A 22,311-nucleotide genomic window follows, 5' to 3' on the forward strand; every position below is an offset into this window, starting at 1 on the left:
AAATTTCACATTTTTTTTTTTTTTTTTTACGCAGAGAAAACCCATATTAGATGAGGACTCTCTATAGTGCCTTCAATTCAGCATGTTTTTTTCTTCAGTAAAGGCTGTATTTCAAAAGTAAGGTCCCCATTTCAATCACTGGGGCCTGGATACCGTCTATCTTTGGGGTAATACACGTTTAGCTTGTACCTGTCCTTCCAAACATCCCAGATGCCCCTCTCACCTGAGTCTGCACTAATGCTCAGTGCAGATGCCTCTGCCATATCACAGAACCTGTGATTCTTACCTGTAGCCCATCCCTGTCTCTCTGCCAGAGTTAATGTCTCTTAACTGTCCCCGTTACTATTTCTTTTCCTGATTAATCTTATTATCTGTCTCTCCCATTAAGCTGCCCCTGTATGACAGCAGTGACTTTGTCTTCTTTGTTCATCATGGTTTTCCCAGTACACCTCACAGTGTCTGCTCTAAGTCACAGCAAACATGCAGTGCAAAGGAAAACTTTCATCCCCAAGCGACTTTCCCCCTTATTTAGAGATGGGACCACAAAGCCAGAAGTCACTTGACTAAGATGATATGCCTAATGAATTTTGTAGTTGGGGTTTGAACCCGGTCAAATTGACTCTAAAACTTAAAGGCCATCCACTCTGCTGCTGCCCCGGGCAGAAGAAAGGGCTTCCTGCAGATGAAGGAGGGACCCTGCAGCTGCTTACATCATTGCTTTTCCCTCTGCATAAAACAGCACTTACAAAACATCATCAAAATGTAAATCTTCAAGTCTAGGTAAGTGGTCTGGCTCAACTTGCAATGTCACTCAGACAACGGCAACATTAGAATGCATTTTCAACATCTCTAGAATTAGAAAAAAATCCAATTAGGCAAACTGCTCAGGTTCAGGTGATGTTTTATTTCTCTGGGCAGATTATAAAACCAAGAAGCATATGCAGTCTGGATTCCCAGACAGCTGGAAGCTAGGTATGTATTGCTACTTTTAAATTTTAGACAGGGCTTCAAAACCAGAGTGAACCTTGCATGTCATATTAACAGATGGCATGTTTAGGACCCCAATCCCCCCTTAACCAGCTAACACATGTCCTGCCTTCACACAGGCAAAGAAGTTAAACAATGATCTCACTAAATCAAGCACCAAACCTTCAAGATCAGCGAGTTGTTACCCAGATCGGCTGTCACCATGGATCATATCCACAGATAATTGCTTATCTTCTCTTGCTCTACTTGCATAGCCACAATGCAGAAGTCATTGTTCAGTAGAAATAACCTATTGCTGACATGGTCCTGTCATGGCAGTGTTTCCCACAATAAGTCATGGGTGTGAACGGAGCAGATGAGTGGTCACATGCGCTGGTGTGCACCAGTGTCAAAGGCAGGCGTAGTTGGTGGTGCAGAACGGGATGTTCAAGCTGAACACACAATTTACTCTCTCTAGGAGCCTTATACTAGGATAAAATATGCTGAGGATAAGAAAGGAAGAAAAGCAGGGGAGAAGAATAAAAGAAACCCATGTCTCAGTCCTCAACATAGTTATCCAATTAAATCTAGAAAATAATGAAATACAAGGCAAACTGCCTTTAGAACTGCAGTCAAGAGAACCTTAGATTCCTTGATTTTGTTTATCACATTCTTTTCACAGGTGTTAAGGTTGGTTAATTTGTCATTCTCTCTTCAGCCATAATTAGGGAGATGTCTCTAGGGACAGCGAAGTGCACATTACACCTGGCATTGTGGGAAAGGCTCTACTCTCCTCTGTCTCAAACTAAACTCTCTGGAAAAGGAGAGGCCTATTCTGAAGCTGGACCTCCAGCCCTCAGAGTCTGTTGTCCCCAGGGGGTATGGGCAATGTCTTGCAGAACAGCTGAGGTTGTGTTCCACCAAGAGGGATGGTGAGACTCTTGGCTAAGCCATAAGCACCTCTCATTGGTCCTTCCAAGAATGGGCCATTGCTCTTCTTACTGGCATGCTCTTTCTTTCCTAACTCCCCACCCCCAGGGACCTAGGCCTTGATATTAGTCATATTTCCCAATTCTGTGTGAAATTGGTCAGAGGCTGAAAGTGACTTTTAGTGTGGCGGGTGTTAAATTCTGTTTTATGGCTCTCACTTTGCACCTCTGCGGTTTGGGCCAGCCTCAGAGATTACTGTACATTTTAGCTCAGTTTCATCATAGCCATATATTGCAGTTCTAGAGAATATTGCTTTCTTAAGCCTACAAACTTTTATTACTCTATCCAAAGATGAGGATAAAGTTTCAACATTTATGGCCCAACCTGCTTCTGTGAAATACACTTACACCAGTGAGCACGTGGGCTGAATGTCCCAAATTGCACGAATATGCACAGATCTGTCAATCACCACCTGGAAATAGACAAGCAATTGATGTATTGTGAAGATACAGACGGTTCTGCGTGGATGCATTTTACAACCTCCTTTTCACAAAGTCAGGTACCTAGTTTCCATTCACAGAGGAGCCCCCTGTGTTGCCTTCAATCGGGAAAAGTGTTTTAAGACACTTTTGGACCTCTCTTAAGATGTTGAAAACAACAGAAGCGAATAAAGCCTTACAGTTACCACACTCTCAGCAATTACTTCCTTGTTTGAGTCTTACAGAGTGGGATAGCCACGGAATGTTCTGTTTGAAAAGCATTGTGCTGGGTGTGTGACAGCAGAACTGAATCAGCAAATAGACAGACTCTCAAGAGGTCACCCGTGGCTGCCAATACTATCTTCAGAATCAGAGCTCAAAGGAAAATGTGAAATCTACACAGAATTCTTCCTTCTATGGAAAGGAACGTTAGATTCCACTTAAGGCAGCATCTGTGTGCCAGGAATCCCGTGCCACTGAACTCCAAAGGTGTGTCAGTGCTGAGCCCTGAGGGCATGGCTCACTGGGTAAACTGCTTGTCACACAGTGTGATGACGAGGGCCCGGGCAGGATTAGGGAGAGCAGCTGAGCCAGAGAGGGCAGGTTCATCTGAGTCTCTGATTCAACACACAAGATGGAGAAAGCTGCACCTGCACAGAGATGTTGACACGCAGGTACCTGCACTGCACACGTGCCCACACACATTGAACGCATATCACACATATATAAAATAAATAAACAAAATAGACACACACTGGCTACCAGAGGGGGGAAAGATGAAAAGAAAGAGGTGGGGCCACTTCCCCAAGTGCTCATTTTTCTAAATTTATCTTTGTGTGTGTGATATGTGTTTGTCTGTATATCTGGGTACATGGGTATGTGTGGGCATGTAGAGGTCAGAGATCAACCCCAGGTGTCTTCATCAGGAAGTATCCACTCTTATTTTTAAGACAGGGCTTTTTGCTGGCTTGAAGCTCAGCAATTAGGCTAGGCCAGCTGGCCAGGGACCCCAGGGATCTGCCCGTCTGTCTTCCTAATTCTGGGGTTACACACATGCCACTAAAACCAGCTTTTCATGTGAGTTCTGGGGATATGGCACAGGTTCTCAGGCTTGCAGTGCAAGCACTTCACTTACTGAGGTGTCTCCCCAGGCCTAGTGGCTCTTTATTATAAAACTCAATAAGCCCCTACAGGTTCAGCCTAGCAAGACCCTTGCCTCACACCATGCCAGATATAATTGTACTATAGATGTTTTATTTTTAATGTTGCATATAGATATACTAATAAAGGCAACATTATTCTTGTAAGTGTTGGAGGTTGAAGGAGAAATTGCATATTTTTGGCAGATGTGAAAATTGAAGTCTGGGAAAATTAAATTGCCTGTGGTCATATTTTCCCTTTCAAACAAAAGTTTGGGTGAACAAAATATCACAAAGAAATTGCTTATCTCTGGCAACAACAACTACAAAACTTCTAAGGAAAAGCTAGCAAATAGGAAATGAAATGAAGTGGGGAAACCAATGAGGAGCAACAGTGTTTTCTTTAAATTAAAAACTGAAATATGCACCTGCTGAAAAGGGGAAATTAAACACGCTGTGTGATGGAGGGCAATAAAAGAAAATATTTCACCAAGAAAAATTTTCAGGATTGTATCAAAGTGTTCCTCTGAAATTGATAAAACCCCTTTCTTCATTTCTTTTCTCTCCCTGGAAGCTCTACCCTTTCATTAGAAGGCAGTCATGTGCAAGAAGGATTGATGGCTGCAATATTTCATCTTGTATTTTTAATCAGTAGCTGTGCTGCATGTGCAGCTTGTGGGCTGTGTTTCTAACAGGAGCCTCAATTGCTCAGAACAGCTGTTCCGTGGCTGGCCTCGGCTGTATGGATGGCTTGAGCCAGTGTGGTTTGTGGTCACTGGGGTGAAGGGCAGAACAGCAGACAGTGTGTCAGTCAAAGGGCAACTCTTTGCAGCTTACAAAGCAGAGACACATGGGCTTCTTAGAAAAGCAAGCACAGGTGGGGGCCAGGGGCTTTGTGGCTGCAGGACAATGTACACTTGACAGTGGGCACGGTCCCCAGTAACCTCCAGGGTGGTCAGGCTTCCTCCACCTCTTCATTTCTAAAGCTCCCAAGCCTCTGTCTCCAAATGTGGAGAAAACCTTACTCTGCCCACTGCCAGCTCTGAAGGAGAGCATATGACTGCCCTTCATAGGATGGACATCTCTAGATTCTTTGCCAAGCACCTTGGTTAAGAATTAGATCCCCAGGAGCACTCTGTCCATGCAAAGTGAGGCCTGCTGAACCTCCTTGCCATATGATACACTCTACTTTCCCTACTACGCTGGAGCCCCACCCAGCCTTCCCTATGCCTGGTGGTGCCCCACTTCCCTCTTTGCTTCCAGGCCATTCCTTCCAAGACTAACAGAAATGCTCTTTCCCTGAGATCTTCCCTTTCTGAATCACATTGTGCTAAGTTTTTCATCTCCTCTGAACCTGTATGCCAATCAGCTTCCCGCAACTATAAGTAAAATACAGTAAGATAATCAGCCTTATAAGAGGAAAAACACATTTTAGCTCACAGTTTTTTGAGGGAGTTGGCTCATGGTTGGCTGGCTGTTGCTTTTGAGGCTATGCACATGGGGCTGTGTAGCAGATTATAGCTGGAGCCTGTAACAGACACAGTTGAAGAAGAGGAGGGCAGGACCTGCCAATATACTCCATCCCTTGAAGGTCACACCTCTTTCTGATAGCACTTTGGCTATGGATAAAGTGCCAAGGCCCAGAGAGCACATCCCAAATTCAAACCACAGCCTTGTCATGTAAATACAGCCACCAAGAACTGGACTGGGAGTGCATATGTCCTGAGATTCAGTTTCTGAGCCAGCATACCACTTCTGTCTTCACTTGGTCCATCAAGAGCCATTAGAATAGATTAAGGCCCAGATCAAAACTAATGATATGTAATTCTGCACATGGGTGGACACATGTGGTTGGACAAAGGTATTAGAATTATCAAGATTGCTTCATCTCTAAGTTTTGTTCCTACAGTGAGATCTGTAAAAGCCCTTTCATAACTCCACAAGGTGTAGTTCATTACTGCATTTGCTCATAGTGTTTTTCTGATTAGCATATTGAGTTAATTACAAAATGATATTGTTGGTATGGGGAAACAGTGACACAAAGTCTTGCAAGGGACTTCTGACTGTCCTAGAACTTTCTGTGTTGCCTATGCTGTCCTCAGATCATGGCAGTGCTCTGTCTCAGGGTCTAGAAGTGCTGGGGTTATAGACATGGACTTATCGATAGTCCCATGGTGAGTCTCTTGAGAGAGATGTAGGACATAATCACGAACCTGCCACTGTATTTCCTCACACACAGACTAATACGTTAACATTACTGAGCACGTGTTACCTGTCCTTCTCTGTTCATGTGCTTTTTATGTACTCACTCATTTGATTTCCACATCAACCCTGGGGGTGGGGAGAGTATATGTAATTTTCATGCTTCCCTGTATCAAAAGCTAACAGGTGCCTCATTCGGGCTGTGAGCAATGCTCTGATGAGGAGCTGGCACACTGCCCCATGCCCTGTGCCCATATCCCATGGTGCGCAGGAAAGAACCGCAGACACAAGTACAGTGATGATTGCCAGATGATTGTTTTCCTAATTTGTGGAGTGGGGAAGAGAGTCAGGCTTAAGTAGGTGATTTCTAAGCTACGTTTGAACCCTTAGTGTTCCTCATTCTAAATGAACAATGACACATTTTTGTACAAAGATATACACATGCTCCAAGTCGATCCCAGCATTTAATTACCGATTAATCCAGGGGGATAAGAAAGACACGCAGGATTGTTGAGATGGCTCAGAGGCACACAGGGTGCTTGTCACCAGGCCTGAGGACCTGTGTTCAGTGCCTGGATTCCACACGTCTGAAAGGAGAAAATACCCACCAGCTGTCCTCTAACACCCACATGCATGCTGTGGAGAAGCACGTGCAGGTGAGTGTGCACACACGCACACTAGGTAAATGTTAAAAAGTGAAATCAAAATTCAAAATGGTATAAGCATATCTTCCAGTAAAATGTGTTTAAAGCATCTATGTGTTGGAAGTGTATCGCAGAGATATGCTACATATACGAATATCCAATATGAGCAGTGGCTACTTGCTTGGGGTAGGATTATGGCATAGCAACACTCTCTTCATACATTAATTTTCAACATTTCTAAAATGCAATTGACTTCTCAGATAAACTTCATTTGAGACAGCATTCCTATTAAGACTGTATGCTTCCCTGAGTCAGGCACTGAGACTCCAGAGGAAAATCACACCCTCAGCCTGATTCAGTTTAGGCGTTGGATAAGGACAAGAGCTAAGGGCCCGGCAGTCACAGTGCACTGGCTGGCTGTGTGAACCAGTTTCTCAAAAGACAAAAAAACAGAAAAAGAGAAAAAAAATAAAAAAATATGAAACTTGAAAAAAAAAAAAAAAAAAAAAAAAAAGAACAGCTGAACATGACTAAATGGTTTCTGACCATTGCTAAGGCACATTTATTTATTTTACACTCTGATCAAAATAAATCAAGCATGCTACATATCTATACACTGAGATATCAGACCCACTCTAAATAATAGCAACTTTATTTGTAAATCATCTTTCATCCTGTTAGTCCATAGCATATTTAATAAACTCAATAAATGACTGTAATATATTTCTATAGACATTGGTTAAAACACTGACATTTTAATATATTTCATGTCATAAAGTATATTAGTTATCTTTAAAAGCCCTCTACCAGTAATGCCTGTTACTGTTAGTGCCTGCATGAAAGGCTGTCACTTTCACTTCATAAAGCATGTCAATCTGTTGATAGACAGAATAGTATTTTTTCCTCTTGATAGGAATTTACTTTCTTAACAAACCAGTGGGTCTTTGTTTGGTGTCAACCCTCATGTTCTCTTGCTTAATTTCACAAAAGTGAAAGCTAAAGAAATGATAAGGGAATATCATATACAACCACCTCACTGGGTGATAATTATACTGTGATATATCAGAGTGAAAAAAAAACAGTCAAAAAATGTTCAGGATGTTATTTTAGTGACTTGTGGGAAAAAATCTGGAGTTTAACACAATAAGATCAAATGTGCAATAAAGAGAGAGAGAAGAAAAGAAAAGAAAGAGAAGAGAAGAGAAGAAAAAAAAAGAAAAGAAAGAGTGGTCACAATGCCATCTCTCAGCTCTGAATAAAACCCAGCCAGAATGTCAGTCAATGCTGAGGTCAAAACCCAAACTGGAGAGAGAAGTCACAGGAAATGCCAAAGCTTGCTCCCTGGTGGCCCAGATCATCTGCCATTTTGTTATGACACAAAACAGCTTGGAGAAGAGTCCTTGGTAAGCACATACGGAAGGCAGTATTTTTTAGAGAAAGGAAAAGTAGGATGTGTTTTGCCTTTGCTTTGTGCCATCCCTGGTGCCCTTCATCTAAGAGCAATCAAGACAGACAACTGAGTACATTTCCTCAGAGTGTACAGCATGATGATGCTTCTATTAGACATTTTTAGACATCTGTTAAAATAGGGTTCTTGGAACAAGAGCAAGAGCTTAGAATTCTATATAGTAAAGTGGAGTCTAATGATAGTGATTATAAGGTATTTGGAGAAAGAGAAATCCTCACTGAAGTGGTGGGATATTTAAGTCATAGCAAGGTTCTGTGATAACCTTTGGACCTTGGGCAACTCACTCTGTGCCTTTGCAGTGAATGTTTTTTCTACCACTAAGTTGAGGTCAAGGAGTGTCCACTCCACATGTGAGATTTTAAAAATTGTTGTGTATGTAGTGCCCCAAAGGGGGAGATTCAAGTAAAGCTATCACGAACAGTGGACTGTTACGGACATGCAGTTGCTGGATGCTGCTCTGAAATGATTAGTGCCCAGGTCCTGACGTCTATGCAATCTGAAAGCTCTGCAGAGGAGCTGCTTTCAGTGGCTCAGACTTTCTGAGGAGAAGATGGGTCCCAGAAGGAGCAGGGATATATGGACAAATAACCAGCAGCCAGAATAGACTCTGCAGCTCTTCCCTCTCTCCCTGTAAACTCTGGCGTGGGAAACAAAAACTGATTTCAACATGAATGTCTTCTTTTGAACCTTGGCACACAATGCCATCTTTTCTTATGTATGATGCAGCTTCAAGCGTGTGGTGGTTGCAGAGCTATTTTAAGCTCCTCTGCCTACATACATAGTTGGGCACCATTCAGTTTGTCAGAATTCTGACTGTAACAAAAATTAGCCTCAGCCAGATGCTCATTCCCCAGTTCTCACACTAACCATGTGGAACTGAGCTATAGAAGGAACAACATGAGTAAAACAAGCAAGAAATGTTAATTTCTTTTCCTCGTTTCCACACCCTGTATTTGCGGATATTCTTCACCCATTAAGAAAAAAGCATGATTATTTCTTTTACTCTCAGCATTTCTTAGTTACCTTTAGTTCTGTGTGGAACTGGGGGCTTATAGGAATTCCCTTTAGCGTATCTATTGTTGCTCTCATTCAGCTCATGTTTAGGCCGTCATGTTGCTGAGATGTTGTGGGTGTAGTTTTTGGTATTACTATACATGAGAGTTCTTACAGAGGGAACTGTGGCTCTTTGAAGGAGAATGTGCACATCTCTCCCTGCTCATATCCTTCCTCAAACCTCCAGTTCTCCTATTCTCTGCAAAGATGAGACAGGGCATGACAGGGTAGCAATTATTTAGGAAAAGAACACAGACCACAGAAACAAGGCTTAGATACAGTCAGTATTGATGCAAGTCAGAAAATTGTGGCCTTTAACTAAATAACTTTCACAAACAGAGTAAAATCCAAGCATCCTTTAGGTGTGTCACAGAAGGAGCTATGAAGTCAACCAAACACATTTCTCCTGTTTACTGGGACCATCTGGACAACAGCATCCTCCCTGTTGGTGACACATGCTTCCTGAGGGACACACAGCTAAGAGGTAGTTAGGCTGGCACCTCACCATTTCCACCAGTCAGCTGGGAAGGAAAAGAAAACTGCGGTGGCACAGATAAGACACCAGAAAGGAAGGCATAAGAGTAACAGTACAGCTTCCTGTACTGGGGAAACTAGGAGGACACTGTGTTTATGAGATCATTGACTTTATGGGATCATCCCAACATCAGTGACAGCAATGATGTACCCAGATGGTCCCCAGATCTCAGCCTCCAGATAAGTGGCATCCACATCACCTAATATGTTGTTCATATTTCTATTGCTGTGGTAAAATGCCCAGGTAACCAACTTGGCTCTTCTTTTCAGAAAGATTATCCCATGGTTTCTTAGTGCTATTGCTTTGGGCCTTTGAAAGTGCAATACATCATGGAGGAGCATGTCACAAAGGAAGCTTATTGATTTTATGATATTCAGGAAAAGAAAAAGAGAGAAGACAGCTTTTTAATTTCACTCTTAAGGCCACCCTACTCCACCCACAACAGTGGCTGGAAATCCTTCCAGTAGGCCCCACCTCCCAAATGTTGAACCATTGACTAAACTAACTAATAATTCATGGGCCACACAGTAATCCTTCTAGTGTAAGTAACGTGTTCCTTATGAATTAACCCATGAGTTAAAATTCTTGTTTTCATTGCCTTTGGTAGACATTCTGGACCTGAAGTATAGCTTTTTGTTCCCTGCATCCCAAAGCACAATTCCATCTCACCGTGAAAAATTAAGTTAGCTCATTTCTAAGATTCTCTAGAACCTTCACTGTTCTAGCACTCCTGAAAATCTAAGCCCAAAGTATTCTTTGAAACTCAAGGCAAAAGTAATTGTGAGCCCCATCCTCATGTCACATACTTTCAGGACACAAAGATATGTCATTATCATCCTTATCCCAGAAGGTAGGAAAAGAGGCAGAAGAAGCCAAGACCAGATGAAAGCAAGAGTAAAATCCAGTGGTGTAAGAATTAAGTCCTGTAGGTTCCAGTCTTGCATGTAGACATAAGGTGGTATGGTATGAGCTCCAAAGCTGAGGAAGTCGTGTTCCCATAACCTTGTTAGCTGAAGCCCATGGGGACATACTCATGGGCTTGCTTTTATGGCTGTCTTCAGGCTCCCCTAGAAGGCATATGCCTTTCATATACCTGGCATTTCTAACTTCCTGGGGCTTAGGCTTGGCTTTACTCAGATCATCTTCTTAAATTCTGCCTTCAGGCAACCCAATCCTGATTTGATAGGCTTTTAAGATTTTATTCTTATTTTTAATATGTGTGTGCATGTGTGTGTGTGTGTGTGTGTGTGTGTGTGTGTGTGTATAGTGACCTTGAAGTGCAGAAGAGTGGGTCACATCCCATGAGCCAGAATCACAGGGGGTTATATACCATCCAATGTGGATGTTGGGAATTGAACCCAGGTCTTCTTCAAATCAGAATGTTCTCTTAACTGCTGAGCCCCCTCTCCAGGCCACTGTGACAGCTAACCTCAGTTGTCAGCTTGACCTATGACCTAGAAACAAGGATCACCTAGATGACAGTGTCAGTGAGGAACAGTCTACCCTGCGGTGGACTGTGGACATGTCTGTGGTGGACTGTCTTAATAAATTAATTGGTGTTGGAAGACTCAGCCTATGATGGGTGGCGTCTCTCTCTAGGCGGAGTCCTGCACAGTGTAAGAGCAGAGATATCAGGCTGAGCACAAGCAAGTCAGCATGCACAAACTCATTTATCTCTTCTCTTGACTGTGGCTATGATGTAAGCAGTTGCTTCAAGTTCTTGTTGCTTTGAATTCCCCACGTGACAACTGGAACCTGGTACTGTGAGCTCAAATAAACCCTCCCACTTTTGGTTGGGGCATGTTATCACAACAGAAATGAGCTTATCACACTATGATATATTACCTAGTATCTTGGGATTCCTGCTGAAATTTTGGTGGCAGCCTTCATAATCCCCCAACTCCTGCCTTCTGTGTGTTAGCAGGGTTAGCACCATGTCAACAACACCAAAGTCTACGCCGATGTTAGCTGTATTCAGACCACTTGAGCCATATCAAAGGCAGCAGCCTTTGATGAACATGTACAAATAAATCCAAAGAAAATTATTCTCTAGTTAGCCCTGTACAAGCAGGGTCTACGGTTCTCACCTTTAATGGCAGCCTTTGAAATGAGTATAAGTTTCACACCTTTGAAACTGTGCTGGAGTGCTGGAGCAAGCAGTGTGTTGACAGTCTCCTCAGACATCTTCCCTTTGTCCCAGGAGGGAGCCAGACTGACATTTTTTAAGTGATATAACTCTTTTTAGCAACTGTTTGTTTTTTCAAAGTAGAAATTTGCACACTCTTCTGTTCTGTCCAAGCTACACTTTTAAAAATATTTCTTCTCTAGGTTTTGTTCCTGATTCTCATTGTAAATCTAGCTCAAGACAGATGGAATTATCTGGTATGCTTCTTGAGCGCTAGGCTGTCATGAAATTTCTTCCACCAAGAAGCTATCCAGCACCTTTAAACTCAGCCCCGGCAAAGTTTCAGGGCATGAATATGTCCATCTTAGCTTTTTGCCAAGAGTGTGAGATGGGCAGCATAGCTGGAATCCTAATAAAGTCCTTTTTCTATCTGAAACCTTACGAGCAGAACCATGGCTGCCGATTGTTTACCGTCACCCTGCTGTTCTGGGTTCTCAAGAGCATCCTTACTGAGTCTGCTGGTAGCATTCTACAGTCCCCAAACACCTCTGAATTCCTCCTACTAATCACTTCCAAAGCTTCTGAGCTCTTTTCTACACCAGATTCTTAGATATCTCCCAATCAGTCAAGCTGACAACCAAATCTAACTATCCCATATGGACACATGCTGCAAAACTAACCACCCCACATGGGCACATGTTAAAATGCCAATTTTCTGATACCATTCCAGACCCATTAAATCAGAGTGTGGGTCCCAACTATTTTGGAACAATAATTCTTCCTGGTAGATCTCTTTGTTGTCTGCTGAAGTTTGAAGACCATGTTCCAATAAGATTCCAGCACCAGGCTAGATCTTAAAGCATGTTTATAGAGGTAAATGGCTTGACACTTCAAGCTGGGACATTTTAATATATTCTTCAAGCATATTTGCAAACATTGGAAGAACAAATTGGAACAAAAGTGCTACTGACACTTTGCTTCAAGTCAGAATAAATTTGAAGAAAAAGATGTTTGTCTCAGGTTAATGAATTTTAGGTTTGCACAGTGACTTGTGAGGAGCTGAGCCTGAACACTGGCTGCCTTTGGCCAGTAGAATAGGGTTAGCTAAATGATTTGTGTGGGACTACAAGATTCTTAGCTTTAACAGAAAATAGATTCATCTGGAAATTATGAAAAGGTGTAAGACCCCTCTAGAAATACAAAGCTTGGAAAAATGTATAATTTTGAATGGTATCCTGAATGCTTATGGAAGGCAGACACAGAACTTTGTGTTACATGCTCCTGTTAGCAAAAGTTCCTAGGAGCTCAAAGTGTCAGCTTGTCCTTTTACTGGCAGCTACTCTACATCCTCAGACCCAAAGTACTGCATGGAATAATACTGTGTAGCCCTTACTTGATCACAGGGCACAGGAGAAGGCTCCTGCCCTCATTCTCTGCCATGCACTACCCTCCTACTTGCATGGATGGAAATGAAAATAGAAAAACTATAGCATTTGAATTCTGCTACGCAATCATTCGCTGGGACAACTTGTACCCAGATGATCATGTTCATAAGAAATTCAACCTCTAGGCTGGTCCTTCGTCAGTTACTGAGGAAGGCAAGATGAGATTTCATGGGTCAGCTGGGGAGATTTGAAAGCCTAACATCTGGGGCACAAAGACCTCAAATGTATTTCTGCCAGTCTTTACTTTATGCTCAGGCCAATGATCTCTTCTTTTGTGGGTTAAGCAGTCTCTTCCTTGTTTTGCCCTCCAATGGCAGTACAAAGAGGGTGGCCCTTTTATCTAGAGAGTGCGGATCCAAGTTTGATTCCTACACTGGGCAGCTTACAACTGGCTATAACTTTATCTCCAAGGAATCTGACAGCTTCTTCTGACATACAAACCCACACAAATAATACACATACAATCCCAAAATAAATAAATGTAAAGAGAATTTGTCTCATGTCACAGGAGGACACTCACAGCAGAAGAGGAAAAGCCAGGGAAACTAGAAGACGTGCTCGGTGACAGCGGGAATTGGGGATCATTAGGGAGAGTAAGATCCACGACTCACTCACCTCAGGACAGAACCAGAGTGTTCCCAGCAGCTCTGTAAGAGAGTTTCATACTGCAATATTTTTTAAAGTTAAGGCAAGAAAATTAACAAAAAGCAAAATAGTAAAAGTTTAAATAAAGACTAGCTTGGAATTTCTGATTTGCATCATCTCCTTTAGCTGCTTTTATCGTCCACAACATAAAGCATGTGCTCTTTGTACAGGATGGACAAGGAGTGATTGTGGAACATTTACTCTCTGAGTCAGAATTCATACTGATAACAAAAGAGGGAACACATACAAAAAAAGAAGCCAAAGGAAAAAAACCTATTGAGCATTTACCAAGCATGAGGCTCTGTGGTAAGCCCATATTTCTAAACTATGCTTTGTAACCCCACCTGGGGTGCCTGAATTTAAGGGTCACAGCAAAAAGTTTCTGAGTGTACAATGAACAAACATTAACCTAAAATCAATTTTGCAATAAGTCTGAGGAATTCGTGGCAGCGTTCGACCATGCTGTGTCAGACAGCTTTGCTGCCGCCGCAGTTCCCATGGTGCGGCATACAGTTTGAACTGTGCACAGCATCGGGCAACCACAAAACCACCCAGAACTTCTCGTCTGACAGTAGAGACTGTTTCAGAGAGCCAGTGCTCTGCTCTGACAGAAGCAGAATGCTTCAATTACGGAAAACAAAGATTTCTAAAATTCTCCTGACATCATTCCTCCGCATTTAAGTACCAAATTAGAGCCTATTTGGGTTGTATTATGATAAAATGTTTGATTTTTAAAATTGCTGTTTGAGTTGCTGACTTGAGTTGCATTTAAAAATCTCTCTATAAATATTGGCCTGGGATTAGAACAGAATTTCTAGCAACCTCAGAAGTGTCCCTAAGCATACTTCTGTCATCATGTACTATACGTTTATGCAAAGTAACACTCAGCATTGATGAATGCAAAATTAAAATATCGATCAACTCGGAAAAACATTTAATTATGCTCTAAATCCTATACTACTGAATATTCTGTCAAGATTTAATTATTTATGTAAAAATATACAAACAGGTTTATCTCATTAGTATGCAAATCTGCTTTAATCTTTAATAAATGGCAAAATCATATGCATAGCCAAGAATTGTTTTAGAATACTTTTCTTATGGTTTATTATCAGTAGATGTTTTATATTATATTATACTATATTATTATATTATATATATTTTTGTATACATATCTGGGGTATTAAACAATTTCTTCAGCAGAAATTATAAGTAAATGGGGAAAATTTTAAAAAGTCTACCCAGCATGCCACATGCGTTAAGTCATTTCATCCCCCCAAAACATTACAAAGTAAGCACCTTCATTGCCAACACATAGATAGGGAGGGGGCAAACTTTGGCTAAGGTCACAGGGTTACACTTTGAAAGACAAAGCTGAGCTGTCACACAAGGCAGGTAAGGACCTTGGAATCAGGAAAGGGAGGGGAGGAGGCAGCACCCAGCGCTTTGTAGTGCTGGACTTCAGAGGAAAGGAGAAGAAATGGCTGTGTGATGAAGGCTAGCGTAACATCTTTGTACATGAGACAAAAGCACACTGGAGATGCTAGCTGTCACACTGGCACAAAATCTCTCCTTAATGTTGGTTGTTTCCACATTCTGATGTTTACCAATTGACAGGCGCTTAGCATGCCATGAACAGGAGCCGTGTGTCTGGTGTGGGCATGGTGTAGGCAGCTTTAGTTAGTCCCCTTCCTCCAGTACAGGGCTCCCTGAGCTCTCGGTCCCTAAATATTTTTCCATTAAACTTATATCACAGAGATATAAATATATATTATGTATTTACTCTGTTATAGGTTACATCTATAAGTGTTTAAAACCCGAGGCAACTCGGTGCAACAGGAGTGATGTCTCAATTGCAGGAGGAGACATGGCACGCAGGTTTAAGATGATAGATGGGACGACCTCCCTTGCTTAGTAAACTGCAGTGAGAGAAACGGAATAACCCTGAAATTAGACCAAGGGTGGGAGGGGGAGGGTCATGCTGATGTGCTATACCTGGAACAAGATGCAGAGAAAAGTAATTTACTCTGAAGTGACAGTATGAAGGCAAAAAATAAACTAACAGGGGGGAGTTTAGGCTCATTAGCAGCCTGGTCTCAACATTTCATTATTAATGATAGTAAAAAGAAGAGGGAGGAAAGCAGAGGAGCCTGTGTGCCCCCCACCCCCACTCCCCTGACACACGTAGCAGACCGGAGGCTCACAGTGGCTGGGCTCCAGGATGCCCTTAGCACAGGGACAAGAAAAGATCCCGCTGTGGAGGAAAGTGCCATGCAGCATGAGGGATGGGTCTGCAGCTCTGATTTGCCCACATGTAAATGCCTGAGCTGGGGTGGGGGCCTCTGGGGGGGGGTTCCAGCTGATACCTCAGCCTCTCTGGCAATGGGACCCCCAGCCAGTCCTCTGCGGGGGGGGGGGCTGCCTTGAGCTGCTCCTGGTATTTCTAGGCAGCTCCCCTGGGAGGGAGCAGTCACTGTTGCCCGGACTGTCTGCACCTAGACAAAGAAAATACAGCAACCCTGGGAATCAATAGTTGTGGTCTGGCTATAAAAAGAAACAGGATACACCCCAGAGATGATAGCTGAAGCCTAAAAATAAAATTCTACAGCAAGCAACCATATGGGATTCAGTTTAATTTAAAATGGCAGAAGAGCTTGCCCAAATAAAGAAAATGAAAATTGTCCTCTGTGCCATCAGCCCGGATCTCCTGGTGAGTATTTTCCTATGAATAACTGGTCCATTTTCCTCTAGACATTGGCTAGCTTGGTGCAGTCCCCTTTTTGCCTTCTTAGACCTTTCCTGAACATTGTAGCACGTTCATATCGATACCGTTGAGCATCTTTCCTAAGCTGTGATTACCCAATGACCCTGAAAATGTAAATATATTCAAGAGTGAATCATTTATATTGTTGTGTCTTTGTAATGAGCATGGCAGGACTGTCCAGTTAGACCAGAGGCAGATAACAGTTACCTCTGTGCCAGGCTCTGGACTGAGAAGGATGGAGTGTGAAACAGACCAAATTATGTCCCCTTTCTCCTGTGCTTTTCCTGAGGCAGACGCTAATAACTACATTGCCACAAAGCTTGGTAAGTGGCAGGAAGGCTGCAGGTGCTACGAGGAGACCCAGTGTGTGGAGTCCCATCAGGCTCAGGAAGAAGTAGCATTGAAACTGAACCTAAGGAAGAATCATCCAGCCAATCAGTGAGGAGGCAGGTGGCTCTAAGCAGAGGGATCACTGAGGACAGGTTCAGGGTCAAAGAAGAGCGCATCCAGTGAGAGAGTGGGCGTGGGACTAATGGCCAATGTCCTGAAGCAGGATAGGCAGGGCTGTCATGGAGAGTCTCAAAAGTCCTGAAGGGAAAGAGACACTCCGGCTTATTTAAACCAAGGGAGAGATATGAATGAGCTTATCTACCCAAAGGGTTTTCCTGATGGCAGCATGCAAGGTGAACTGAGGATGAGAAAAGCTGGGAAGCAGCTTGCCCTGGAGGGACTCCTCCATAGAACAGAGAAAAGTTGGTTGAACGTGATGGATAAGGAGAAGAGAGTCAAAGGAATTTTCAAAGAAGATACTGAATGCAGCAAGAGATGGTGTCACAAAGTGTCCAGTGGGCCCTGACCACACAGCAGAAATCCTTCAGTACAGCATCAGGGAGTCTAGACATGAGTGGCCGACAAAAATGAAGGTGCTCAAAGAGACACTTGGGTCTCAATATAGCAAACCACTGAACCCCAAAGAAAGAAATGGAAACTTCCCCAGGAATCTCATTCTGGGAGAAAGAAAAGCCCCCAGCAGGGAGTGGTGTGTTCCTGTGTGTGTGTGTGTGTGTGTGTGTGTGTGTGTGTGTTTGGAGGGAGGAGCTTGTCTCCTAAAAGAGATTTCACACAGTTCAAACAACTTGTTACCCACTAGAGGTCTGATCATGTTCAATTTCTCTGCCAGTTAAAGAATAAAAAAGCAGAAAACATCTAGCAGCAGGTAAATTTCAGGCACAGGAAAAAGAATCAGCCTGTGAAGAAAGGCTTTTATTAGGGACACACACACACACACACACACACACACACACACACACACACACACACACACACACACAGTGTGTGCCTCAAGGCACGCAGAGAGAAAGATGTTAAGATGCTCTCCAATGAGGAGGAGGGACTCAGGAAGCCAAAGCTCCCATCTCTCCTTGAGGTCTGGGAGTTTTGAGTGTCTTCTTCCCCCAGGTTAGGGTTGGTCAGTTTGAAGAAAGACATGGAGGCTGACAGGTTACAGGTTTCAGGTAAGCGCCTCCTGGTCTGGCCTGGAGCTTGCTGAACCACCCACAAGCAGGGGGCCCATTAGGCAGAGAAAAAAGCCCACCAAGCTCTTGTCTCGAGTCAGAAGAGTAAAGAAGCCGTGTACCCCCGAAGTTCACCCTTTTTATTATCTAATCTTGACTCCTCTTCTGTCTCTCAGCCTGTCAGGAAAATCTATCTAAACTAAACCCTTATCATTAGTCCACTACAGGATCAGACTGAAGCCAACGACAGACCAATGGTGAGCCAGACCTCATTCTGACCAGGACGGGTGGGCAGCCACCCTGACAGATTTGGGGGAGGGGTGGGGGATGCTTTTGTTCCTCTTCCCATGAAGTCACATTGAATAAATCTCCCTTTTCTGTGTTCTTCTTTAATTTGGCTCCTTTCTTACTGAGGATGGGAGACTGAACCTAGCTGGGGGCACAGGTGTGACCACAGATCACATGGGCATAGTTTTGTTTTGTTGTCTAAGTCAAGAGAAAACATGGCCAAATCAGACTGCTGAGAGTGTAAGGGTGAGAGCCTGGGTCTGGCAGCCTTAACAGTCCAGCTAAACAGATAAACAGTAGTAAAAAGCAGATTTAGCCAATGTGGCCACATTGGGAAGAACAAATACAGAATGCTAGTTAGTCCCTCAGTCCATCTTCAGGGTCCCGCTACAAGGTTCAGGTTTAAATAGAAAGCAAGAGGTATATATAAGCACTTCCGGGCAAGGTTTGGTTATTAACCCACCAATCTTGACTCTAGACTGTCCTACAAGGTGGTTTGACAAGGTGCCAGAATTGTGTGAGAAAAGCACCAGGCCCCAGCCCGTTCCTTTCCCAGCATGAAACTCACAGGGAAATTTTAATTCCTTTCAGTCTAAATAGTCTAATTTGGCTATTGCAAAAGTGTCTCAAAATATATTCATTCCTGACAAGATGGTTAGTATATCTTCTAATGAACAAATGTCGTTGGGTTTTAATTGCTGTGAAGGACACATGACAACAACAGCTATTTGTTTATTTATTTACTTATTTATATTTTTACAATTTATTCACTTTGTATCCCCACTGTAGCCCCCTTCTTCATCTCCTCCCAGTCCCACCTACCCTCCCTCTTCTCCTCCCATGCCCCTTCCCTAGTCCACTGATAGGAGAGGTTCTCCTCCCCTTCCATCTGATCCTAGCCTATCAGGTCTCATCAGGACTGGCTGCATTGTCTCCCTCTGTGGCCTGGCAAGCCTGCACCCCCCAGGGGGAGGTGATCAAGAGCCAGTCACTGATTTCATGTCAGAGACAGGCCCTGATCCCCTTACTATGACACTCATTTGAAAACTGAGTAGCCTATGGGCTTCCTCTGAGCAGGGGTCTAGGTCCTCTCCATGCATGGTCCTTGGTTGGAGTATAGGTCTCTGCAGAACCACCTGGGCCCAGGTTGGCTCTGTTGCTTTCCTTGTGGAGTTCCCTCCTTTCCCCTCCAGGTCTTTCTGACGCCCCCTTCTTTCATAAGATTCCCTGCACTCTGCTCAAAGTTTGTCTATGAGTCTCAGCATCTGCTTTGATAGGTAAACTCTTTCAGAGGCCCCTGAGGAAGGCTCCTGTTCTGTTCCTTGTCTTCTCCTACTTCCCATGTGTGTCCCATTTGCCCTTCTGAGTAAGGTTTCAGCCTCTTTCCGAGGGTCCTCCTTATTGTTTATCTTCTTTTGGAGTATAGATTTTAGTATGTTTATCCTATATTATATGGCTAATATCCACTTATAAGTGAGTATATAACATGGATGTCTTTCTGCTTCAGGGATACCTCACTCAGGATGATCTTTTCTAGTTTCATCCATTTGCCTAAAAATTTCATAATTTCCTTGTTTTTAATTGCTGAGTAGTATTTTGTTGTGTATACAACAACTCTTACAAAGGAAAACATTTATTTGGGGCTGGCTTCAAGTTTCAGAGGTTTAGTCCACTGTCATATGGCAGTGGGCTTGGGATCATGGAGGCAGACACGGTGCTGGAGGAGCAGCTGAGGGTCCTACATCTTGATCTGCAGGCAGCAAAAGGCGACTGTGCCACACTTGGTAAGCACAGGAACCCTCAAAGCTCACCCCACAGTGACACACTTCCTCTAACAAGGCCACACCTACTGCAACAAGGCCTCGACTCCCAACAGTGCACCCCTATGGCCAAGCATCTACACACATGAGTCTACGGGGACCTGTTCAAACCACCACAACAATTACATCCGACTTCCAAAGAACAGCCTTTGCCACTGTGTCTTAGAGGTGAGGAGCTGAGATTCTTGTTCTGGCTGTCATTTCTTTCTCCCATGCACTTCACTCTTCTTTGTTTCTCTCTCCTAATTGCAGAACCTTGAGCCTGTTAGGATCAGTCAGATATGGTTCTGAAGCAAAGGCTACTTGTACTGTCTAGTACCAGCAGAACAGGTACCACCTGGACCTTTTCAGAAGTGGAATCAATGGCACACAGGTCTACAGAATCAAAACTGGAGGAAGACACAGCATGGGTTTTGACCAGCCCTGAAGTTGTCTCTGATTCCTGATAACCTGCTCTGAAGCTAGCCCACCTATGGAGTGTCAGTGTCTGAGTCAGTGTCTTCTTTGAATTGAGATGTGTAAGAATCAAATCCAGTCTGCAGGCTGTCATTTTGTTCTGACGACAGTGTCCTTTGCTTTACAGAAGCTTTTTAATTTCATGAGGTTCCATTTATTGATTGTTGATCTTAGAGTCTGTGCTGTTGGTGTTCCGTTCAGGAAGTTGTCTCCTGTGCCAATGAGTTCAAGGCTCTTCCTCATTTTTTCTTCTAACTGATTTAGTGTGTCTGGTTTTATGTTGAGGTCTTTTATCCACTTGGACTTTGGTTTTGTGCAGGGTGATAAATATGGATCCATTTTCATTTTTCTGCATGTAGACATCCAGTTGGACCAGCACCATTTGTTGAAGATGCTGTCTCTTTTCCATTGAATGGTTTGGCTTCTATGTCAAAAATCAAGTATCCATAGGTGTGTGGGTTTATTTCTGGGTCTTCTATTCAGTTCCATTGATCCATCATTCTGTTTCTATGCCAATACCATGCTATTTTTATTACTATTGCTCTGTAGTACAGCTTGAGATAATGAATGGAGATACCTCCAGATGATCTGTTGTTGTACAGGATCATTTTGGAAATTTTGGGTTTTTTGCTTTTCCATAGGAAGTTGAGAATTTTGCTTTCAAGGTCTGTAAAGAATTGTGTTGATTTTTTTGATGGGAATTGCATTGAACCTGTAGATTGCTTTATGACAGCCTACAGACTGGGGAAGAATCTTCACCAACCCTATATATGACAGAGGGCTGATATCCAGAATATATAAAGAACTAAAAAGTTAAAAAGCAACAAATCAAGCAATACAATTAAAAAATGGGGTACGGAGCTAAACAGAGAATTCTCTGTAGAAGAATAGAGAATGGCAGAGAAACACTTATAGAAATGTCCAACATCCTTAGCAAATCAAATCAAATCAAATCAAATCAAATCAAATCAAATCAGGGAGATGCAAATCAAAATGACCCTGATATTTCATCTTACACCCATCAGAATGGCTAAGATCAAAAACTCAAGTGACAACACATGCTGGAGAGGTTGTGGAGAAAGGGGAACCCTCCTCCATTGCTGGTGGGAATGTACAACCACTTTGGAAATCAATCTGATGCTTTCTCAGACAATTAGTAATAGTGCTTCCTCAAGATTCAGCTATACTACTCCTAGGCATATATCCAAAATATGCTCAAGTACACAACAAGGACATTTGTTCAACCATGTTCGTAGCAGCTTTATTTGTAATAGCCAGAACCTGGAAACAACCCAGATGTCCTCAAGGAGGAATGGGTACAGAAAGTGTCATACATTTACACAATGGAACACGACTCAGCAATTAAAAACAAGGAAATCATGAAATTTGCAGGCAAATGGTAGGATCTAGAAAAGATCATCCTGAGTGAGCTATCCCAGAAGCAGAAAGACACACATGGTATATACTCACTTAAAAGTGGATACTAGACCTATAAGATAGGATAAACATACTAAAATCTGTACACCTAAAGAAGCTAAACAAGAAGGAGGTCCCGGGGTAAGATGATCAATCTGTTGGAGACAAGCCCTGAGAAACTTCTGACCTTTTCTCATTCCCCCCCCCACCCTATTGCACCTGGTTGACCAACATCCTGGGCCTCTGAAAGACTCTACCTAGCAGTGTATCAAAGCACATGGTGAGACTCATAACCAAACCTTGGGCAGAGTGCAGGGAATCATATGAGAGAAAGGGGAGTTAATAAAACCTGGAGAGGACAGGGGTGCCACAAAGACGCCACAAATATATCTGGGCATAGGGATCTTTTATTAGACTGTATC

Source organism: Psammomys obesus, unplaced genomic scaffold, assembly GCF_907164565.1.
Source record: "Psammomys obesus unplaced genomic scaffold, mPsaObe1.curated_primary_1811, whole genome shotgun sequence".
NCBI lineage: Eukaryota > Metazoa > Chordata > Mammalia > Rodentia > Muridae > Psammomys > Psammomys obesus.